Source organism: Branchiostoma belcheri, unplaced genomic scaffold (assembly GCF_001625305.1).
Source record: "Branchiostoma belcheri isolate BF01 breed outbred unplaced genomic scaffold, Haploidv18h27 scaffold5, whole genome shotgun sequence".
Taxonomy (NCBI): domain Eukaryota; kingdom Metazoa; phylum Chordata; class Leptocardii; order Amphioxiformes; family Branchiostomatidae; genus Branchiostoma; species Branchiostoma belcheri.
In genome coordinates this window covers 8,111,369-8,121,242 of record NW_017804131.1, presented here as the reverse complement: position 1 = coordinate 8,121,242, position 9,874 = coordinate 8,111,369, and the positions used below count along the sequence as shown (strand labels likewise).

At 38.8% G+C, this 9,874-nt stretch overlaps 1 pseudogene; it reads left to right on the top strand.

Moving 5' to 3' along the window:
• Positions 1–3,029: 3,029 nt before the first annotated feature.
• LOC109479744 lies at positions 3,030–9,300 on the top strand (annotated as a pseudogene).
• The last annotated feature ends 574 nt before the right edge of the window (positions 9,301–9,874 follow it).

Below are 9,874 nucleotides of genomic sequence, written 5' to 3'. Positions count from 1 at the left end.
CCTTTTTCCAATCCGTATGTTGGCAAGACGCCATAAGCATGTTGTCCATTTCAATAAATGTAGCATTAATGAATATAACTATATTAAAGATTTGAGGAAATTTATGCCTAACGGGTAAAGTAACTGCATACAGCGTGCAGTATAGATACAAATTTGAAGACGGAGATAAAAAAATACTACTTGATATTGACTTTAACTGTCATTTTGTAATTCAAGCGTTTGAAAAAGCCCCAAAACAAAGTGAGCGAGGAGCCCCTTAATTTTCGGCACCTCCAATAAATAGCTAGAACCAGCCTACGATACAAAAGAAGGAACCGATTTCCGACATCGCATTTCTGCATTACAGATATCAGTATGCTATGGAATGAGGTTGATTGTTGAAAAATCTCATGTTTAGAAAGCAATTTCAACGTTTCTTTCGAGATTTCTTTTCAAATCATGAGATCTTTAAATCTTGACATTTTTAAAGCATCTCGAGATGCTTTGGAAAAATCTTAAGATGGTTTAAAATATCTTGGAATATCTTGAAACCTTTCGTTTTCATCTTTCCTGAAATATCTCGAGATTGTCTCATAAGATCTCAAAATGTCGTCTAAAATATTGAGATCTTTGGAATAAATCTTGAGATTTTTCCATTTTAACGAAGAGTGAAGACCCCTACTGGGGGTCATTATGATCCGCTATGTAACAGAGAAGTTATTGACAAAAGATATGTACCTATAAGATGTAAACAGCCAGAGACACTAGTCCGAAGTGCTCTGCTCAGTCCAATAATAATCTGCTCGCTGTTTGTAATATCTCTACCTTGTATAAAATCATATAGGTGTGATTTTTGTCAGTACCATGGTATATTTTTTGTTTCTTTTTAACATAAAATTAATGTTTGCAGATAAGTTAAACATTTCTTAAACAATGCTAAATTTTGTTCTATAACCCCCCTCCATGAAATGGTTCGTCTATGTGTTGAATATACATTGTAAGGACCGCATATACTAGTAGCAGATTTCGATCGGCAATAAAAGCAGACCTAACGAGCAGCCACCAACGGACCCGTTTTTAGCCTTGTTTGAGCCCTGTCTGTACAAAATAAGTACATGTATTGTGTCATCGCATAGTTAAGACATTTTGAAGGAAACCTTATCCATCTGAATACAATTCACCCGCGAACTGTGAGTACAAAATGTAAATTTCTGTTAATCGATATTATAGACTCATTTTTTTTGATGTAACATATTAATGTATTTGCTACATATTTTTCTTGCAGACTGTAGAAAACAAAACAAAAAAATGAAGTTAAAGCTAACAATGGATGCATTATCAAACATAACATTTTCTACAGGATGATATTTTTTTATCTTTATCATAGTAAAGAAACGGAGCAGATATAAGGACATATTGCAATGCCGTATGACCTTGGTAATTTTGCAAATCCATTTCTTATGAAATACGTATGCACAAAATATCGCAAATACCATTGTTTTGTCTGGTCGGCTGGATCGCTGGATGAAGGAAATAGTTTGGCAATATTTTTTTCTGGTTGTAGGGATATATGGTGTACGTGTTTCCAAACGCACGTCCTATGAAGGACGTAGACAAGGTCGTGTAAGAATTGGGCGCCCTGCAGCATGACATATACTTTGTATACAGCGACTCTTTCTCTGTACATTAGAAAATTAATTCAGATTCAGCTTTATTGACATTAGCATTAAACTAAACACGAATTGCACCAGCATTAAAGTAAAGATCGATAATAAAACGTAAAACACAGATCAAATAAAATTTAAAAAAAATTAAAGTGCGATTTAGGGTAAAAGGCTTTACATGGACAATAGATATTATGCCCTCAGTGCAGAGTTAAGTGCAATTATCTAAATACACAATTTGCTATTAACATTTTTTTCGGAAATACTATAACATTTATAAGCATATTATAGGTCAGTGATATTTTCAATATTACCCATACCATAATCTGCAAAGTAAAAAAGATATCTTTCAAACACGTTGCCAGACATGAATATACACACATCACAAACTAAAGACACGTCAGCAGTAAGGGTGGCTGGACAGTACAAACTACTTCAAAGCTTAGCGCTGATTGGATTGGTCGGCATGGAATATTTGCTTATTTTGTTGTTGTTTATGCGTGTATTGTTTATTTGTGTATTGTTGGTGACTGTCCTTAAAGCTATCGAAAGTTACGTGGTATCTGTGACGGCTAATGCTACTCGTAGTAACAAATTTTAGAGGGTGGTGTTGAATTTCTAAGGTCTTACAATCGTCACTATGAGCAAATGTACTCAGTTTTGTAACTATTCAGAGCCAAGAATCATTGAAATTCATTTATGAGGAATATTTTTTTTAATATAAATCAAACCTTCACTATTAATTTGAGCATAAACAAAACTCTCCGTTTTTCCAGACCGACCGTACACTTTATTGACTCAATGTAAAATTGGCAAAATTCATTGATTTAAAAAAAGTTGATTAGGTTGTGGACGTAGTGTCTATACTTCTTTCGCCCATCCACTCACTCATTCAGTAAAGATAAAAGAATAAAGAAATGAAATTTCTGTATTCTTATATCGACATAATTGGAGTATTTTAGCATTAGGCGCGCGGGAATTAAGTGATCCCATAGTCCCACCCATGTCCATCAAACGCCTATTTAATGCAAATATTCCCTGAGCATGATGTCACCCTCCCATTGGCTGAATTGCTAAATGGCATTCTCTCATTGGTTGAACTGCTAATTGTGATAGACAGGATCATTTTGTTGGTATTAAGCAGGACTTAACATACGTGTCCATAATGTCACCAGGGTCCATAATATCGCCACCTTGAAAAATAGTGTGCTTAATTAATGCAGCATACTTTTGGTATGCACTCCTTCACATATCAAATGTACATACCTAGTGTATGTTAAAATATCTTTAAGCACACTTTTTCTCAAGGTGGCGATATTATGGACTATGGTGATATTATGGACACAGGTGTTACATATAACCAACCATCCAACAGGAGGACTGACCATGGCTGAAGACCACGACTCAGACGTCCCACCAAAGGTTTTCGATGTCGCCGTCAACAACATGAGCTCGACACATGAAGGTGCGGCTGCCGGAAGTGCCTTAGTGCAGGCAGAAACGGACAAAAATGCCTGCATCCACACTACAAATAATGACGACACTCATTATGAGTCTATGGACGCGCATATTTCCAGAAATCCAAATAACCTAAATGGGGTCCAAGCCACTAATCCCATATACGCACCAAGTGACCTCAACGCTTATTCTAACATCAGTTGCCTTCAATCGATGTACACACCACTCACACAAGGCCCTCAGTCGATGTACACACCACTCACACGTGACCCTCAGTCAATATACACACCACTCGTTGGTGACCCTCAGTCAATACACACACCACTCGCACAAGGCCCTCAGCCGATACACACACCACTCGCTGGTGACCCTCAGTCAAGACACACACCACTCGCTGGAGACCCTCAGCCGATACACACACCACTCGCTGGTGACCCTCAGTCAATACACACACCACTCGCTGGTGACCCTCAGTCGATACACACACCACTCGCTGGTGACCCTCAGTCGATACACAAGCCACTCGCTGGAGATCCTTATCCGATACACACACCACTCGCTGGAGACCCTCAGTCGATACACAAGCCACTCGCTGGAGATCCTTATCCGATACACACACCACTCGCTGGAGACCCTCAGTCAATACACACACCACTCGCTGGTGACCCTTATCCGATACACACGGCACTCGCTGGTGACCCTTATCCGATACACACACCACTCGCTGGTGACCCTCATCTGATACACATACCACTCGCTGGAGACCCTCAGTCAATACACACACCGCTCGCTGAAGACCCTCAGTCGATACACACACCACTCGCTGGTGACCCTCATCCGATACAAAACCCGAACGTTGGCCTATCTACCAATAACACCAATCCCTGCCACGAGACATCTACACCAACACGTAGCATAAGTGAAGACAATGGCAACAACTTACCGGCAACAAGTCGCATCGCTGCTAATGATCCCGATATAGAGCCATACGCTACGACATACTTGTGCCCAAACCCGACATACACAGTCACAGCTACATGTATCTCTGAAAACGGTGTCGGCATCTCTTCAAGTTTCCCTGATGATAGCAATCCCAGCAACCTACGCCAAGGTCCTCCAGATCCTACTTCAAATACGCGTCCTCAGAATCAGATAAGAAAGCAAACTGGCTTGGTACCAAACCCGATGTACGTACCCAACATTCCACAACGACCAGCCTTCGGTAAGACGTGTCCACATCTCAAAATATTTTTTAAATGCAATTTAAAGAAGATGTATGGTAGATGTACTTCCGAAACATCTGCATGTGAAATCTAATTAATGACACGAAAGGTAACATTTGCAAATCAAATGCATAATGTTTACCTTCGCATATGATCTGCTCTGTTAATTCTTACTCATCTCAAGAATCATCTCACATTTATATATATGGTCAGACGGGAATTTAACCCTACCTAGACCGGGGGGGGGGCTAAAATTGTTGGCAACAATTCTCTATCATTGGAATAAGATAAGAATTTTTTGTGTTGCCATGGCAACGGGTTTCTGACAGGCATTTTTTGCTAAATTTAGTACTTTCTGTTTCAACAATAGAATTTTATGAGTTTTATGTCAAGTTACTCATGGTTTCTAATATTAATAGCATCCCATATAATTTTATGTAAATTTTGTCATTAAATATGCATAATTTATGCTAATTTGATGACGTCATTGGCCAAAATCCAAGATGGCGGACCATATCATGAGAACAGGTATTTACAGGTTATTTTCATTAAAATTTCATCAATACTTCCATTTCTTTTTCCAAAAAAGGTTTAAATGAAGGTCTTTAGTATGTTTACAATGTATTTTAGGCTTTATTATGAAAAAAAAACTATTTTTGAAAATTCAAGATTGATGATCCAAGATATGCATGACGTCATCTTATGACGTTACCGGTGTTGCTATGGGCAACATAAGACTTAGTACAACATAATATTCTGTCATAAACACTTTTGGTACAGTTATGTTGAATACCATTTAGTTTTCAGGGAAAAACCTATTTAGACGGTTTTGGCCAATAAAATCACATTAATGACGTCAAAATGAGGTCATATTACGTCATAACGACATAAAATTGTAGATATGATAAATTTTCACTAGTACACCATTCTCTGAAAATTTGGTGGTCATACGACATACCGTTCGCGAGGTCCCCCCATGTCAAAAAAAGCCCGGTCTAGGTAGGGTTAAATCCATCCTGCTATAAAATGGCAACGTGGTGTAACACAACACAAGTTACCATGGTGACAGACGTCTGGTTCAGGTCATTGACCATATTGGTTTGGAGAAGAAGAAGACAATGATAAAAACAATTACTTTTTGCGTTCATGTAAAATCATCCGAATTTTCCTTTGTTGTTTGAATATTCTTCAAGCTGTAATCTAACCAAGCCAAATCTTTTTAGAATGTTAGTCTCTTATTCCTTCCTTATGCGTTTTTTTACATCAGCTCAATGTTTTATAGTTACTATGAAGAGTCCTTTTTCAGACTGTTCATATCACCGAATGGCCAATGCTGCAAAAGCAGTTGCAGTGTTGGTGTTCTTTGCACTCGGGGGGGTATTTGCCGGGTTATATTTCTACAACACCGTGTTTGATGTTCAAGAGGTAAGCTAATGTCCCGTTTTGTAGTTGCCAGTGTATGTTTTATCTATCAATCTATATCTATAATATTGTATTGGTAAATGAATTATTATCATTTCTTGTTGTGTGTGTGTGTGTGTATGTGTATGTGTGTGTGTGTGTGTGTGAGAGAGAGAGAGAGAGAGAGAGAGCATATGCGTGCGGGCATGCGTGTTTGTTTATTAGCGTGTTTTGCAGTCTTTTAGTGTGTTTGTGTGTGTGCATGGGCATGTGCATGTGTTTGCGTCTCCATTTATTTCTATCTGTGTGTTGATGTGCTTTTGTACTTGTGTGCTTATATATGTGTGTATTTGGGTCTCTGCGTGTGAGTCCGTGAATTATTGGTTGTGTTTTTATGAGTTCTATAGGCTTGTCCAATGGGAGGGAGGATATAATGTCACCAAAGAAATGGCAAGCCTATGCATTAACAATCTATTACAGACCAGCGATGCCATTGGCTTTTTTAACGAAGGGAAATCAACATCGTCATCAACACTGCCAGAATGTGTCACATTGCCATCCGTTACCAACAGCCCAAACGGTAAGACGATACGCCAAAAAGCAGTTACTCAAGCAACTGGATATGCTTTTGGAAACGTCTGACGTCTCAGCTAGTATCCACTAGCTTTCGTCAGTGACTGAGAGACCAGAGGGGAAAACAGGTTTATAAGCACAACTTATTGATTGATATGCAAATAAAGTGAAGACAATTTTTTTGGAAGTCGTAAAAGGAACAAAAGTCAGACAAGTCAAGACAAGATGATGCAAATTAGTCTGAAAGCTCCTGTTATACAGAACAGGAGCTTAAGTGTTGTCTGTTCTCGGGGCTGGGAGTGCCAAATCCCAAGTGCCGGAAAGATCGACCCGTAGCCCCCCTTCCCTAAGACGATGGTATATCAAAAACTATGCGTGAAAAGTAGTAAATTATTTTTCATTGATAGTAAACGTGTAATTATAGCTTACGTTGTCATTTTATGGTTTTAGGCAACCATTATCAGACATACCTGCAATTTATCGTTGCTGTATCTACTAGTAGGCAACCGCTTATGGATTCACTTATCAGATCTATCTGGTACAAAATTATAGTTATGCAGGGATAACTCCACAAAATGTGGGGTTTCCTAAATAATTTTTTCTTTCTATCTATCTATCTATCTATCTATCTATCCATCAATCTATCTATCTATCTATCTATCCCACTATCTTTCTTTCTTTCCTTTTTTTTCCTTCTTCTTTAAAATATCAGAAATACCTGTATTATTGACAAAACCCATCTTTCGTACATTAATGACATCAAACTGGAGACTAAGTGAAAATTCTGGTCCAGAAGTATCGTGTATTATGGAAATGGCATGTTGCCAAGGTCGTAACATTTCCATATCATAAACATTCTTTCTGTATCTTCCACGTCCTCCCGCCCAATGATGTACCTCGACACAACTGGCACCGACCAAGATGAGTACACCAACGGTGCTGTGACAGAAACAATATCCATCAAAAATAGTAAGATTTTGTGTTCATTGACGGTTGTACCCCGTTTTGGTACGAGGGTGGTGTAACAGAAAGTTTAAGTGCAAGCACTTTGTGGAATATTTGTTTTGAAGACATTTGCTTTACCCGGAAATTATTTAAAAATGTGACATCTGTTTTACAAGAGTTTTAATTTTTTTCAATCGTACTAGCTATTGGTACCGCTACTAAGGCTAGCTCAACAGGCCTTGGTCATCTGAAGACACTAAAAACCGTACAAGACACACCCAAGCCAGCGAAGTATGCAGGTACTTGGTCATGTCATTTCTTTACTTATGTTTTTCTTACAAAGTAAAAAGCCGCCCCATATATAAATTAAACATGTTTACTGAAGTAAAATATATTGTTTTTGCTCTATTTCTTCTTCTTTTCCAAAGCAATAAGGTCAATGACCTGAACCTGTCTATCACAATGGTAAATTGTGCATGTTGTGTTACACCATGTTGCAATTTTATAACAGGAGGGATTTAGACTCTCTGCACAATTATATAAATGCGTTTGAGTAAGAATTAACAGATTCGATGTTAAACATTATGTATTTGCTTTGCGAATGTTAGCCTTCTAAGTCTTGTAATTAAAATGGGTCCAGAAGTATCATGTATTTTGGAAATGGCATGTTACCAAGATCATAACATTTCGATATTATAAACATTCTTTCTGTATCTTCCACGTCCTCCCGCCCAATGATGTTCCTCGACACAAATAACACCGACCAAGATGAGTACACCAACGGTGCTGTGACAGCAACAATATCCATCAAAAATAGTAAGATTTCGTAATTATGTTCATTGATTTTTGTACGAAGGTTTGGAACCAGGGCAGTGAAACAGAATGTTTAAGTGCAAGCACTGTTTGAAATCTGTTTAACAAGAGTTTTAATTTTTTTTTTCAATCGTACTAGCCATTGGCACCGCTACTAAGGCTAGCCCAACAGGCCTTGGTGATCTGAAGACACTAAAAACCGTTCGAGGCACACACAAGCCAGCGAAATATGCAGGTACTTGGTCATGTAATTTCTTTATTTTTGTTTTTCTTACTGAGTAAAAAGCCACCCCATGTAGGAATTAAACATGTTTACTGAAGTAAAATATATTGTTTTTGCTCTGTTTCTTCTTCTTCTCCAAAGCAATAAGGTCAATGACCTAAACCTAACGTCTATTACCGTGGTAAAGAGTGCATGTTGGGTTCCATCATGTTGCAATTTTATAGCAGGATGGATTTAGACTGACTTGCACATTTATGTAAATGTGTTTGAGGACTAACAGAGGCAAAGGTAAACATTATGCATTTGTTTTTCAAATGTTACCTTTCTAGTTTTGTAATTATGACATGGTATTTTTGCTGTAATTTTCAGACTGTGAGCGAATCAACCGGGGCCCTTTAGGTCCGATTGCTTCTGGGGTGTACACGATATACCCCCTTTCCCCGGCCGGCGGAACCAGCGCCCCTCTCCGCGTGTACTGCCGTGTGGAGGCCGGCCGGGCCTGGACCGTCATCCAGCGGCGACAGGACGGGTCGGTGGACTTCTACAAGCGGACATTGGAGGACTACAGTCGGGGGTTCAGGACCCTGACGGGAGAGTTCTGGCTCGGGAACAACAACATCCATTTACTGACCAACCAAGGCAGGTACAAACTACAAATGTACTTGAAGAAGTTTGGACGAAATACTGGTGGACATTTTTATAATTATGACAGTTTCCGTGTGGAAAACAAAGAAGCAAAGTACAAGCTGCATTTGGGTTCACGCAGAGGGACTGGTAGTCGTTATCTGTTAGATCAAAATGGAGCTACGTTCAATCAAGATCGGTGTGCAGATTGGAAATTCGGCCCAAAGGATTCCTGCTACCTACACAAAATGGGGGATTTTGGCTTCGCAGATGCGACTCTTTAAACCCCAATGGTTTCTATTACAAAGCTAAGGATTGGCGAAAACCATGTAAACTTAAAAATCGTGGGATCAGTGGGTTCATGTTTATTGAGATGAGGATTTCTGAAATAGAGTAACAGTCTTCAACAAAAAAGTGACAGAAATCAGTAGGCAAAAAGTAATGTCAAAGATAAAAGACGTTTCACGCTTAATATTCGTACTTAAACTGCCCCATAGAAATCTAGGAGTAAAGAAAAGAAAAAAAATTCTTTTTTTAAAGCTAGTCAGGGGTGAATATGGGAATACTAGTAGCTGATGGTTGAGTGAATGTGGTGACGATATTTGACTCAGATAATTGGCCACCTTGGTGACTTGGATTTGACTTATGCTAATGTAAACGTTGTAGTAAAGTCAAGTAGAAACAGGACTCTAGTCAAGAGTGCTAAACATGCCTGATGCAAAGAACGTAATACTAAGCGCAAAACCAGAGGTCTTTTCGCCCCCGGCAAAAAAAGGTAGTTGGTCAATCCTGTAGACATCGTTATAATGTTGTTACTAGTATTATGGATGGAAAAGTATATATTGATTTCTATTATTTACGATGCAATAGTGATAGTGTATACATGAGTCCATGAGGTCGTGTGGCGTAGCGGCAGAGTGCTCGACTCGGAACCAAGAGGTCCTGGGTTCGAGTCGCGACCGATCTTGTGT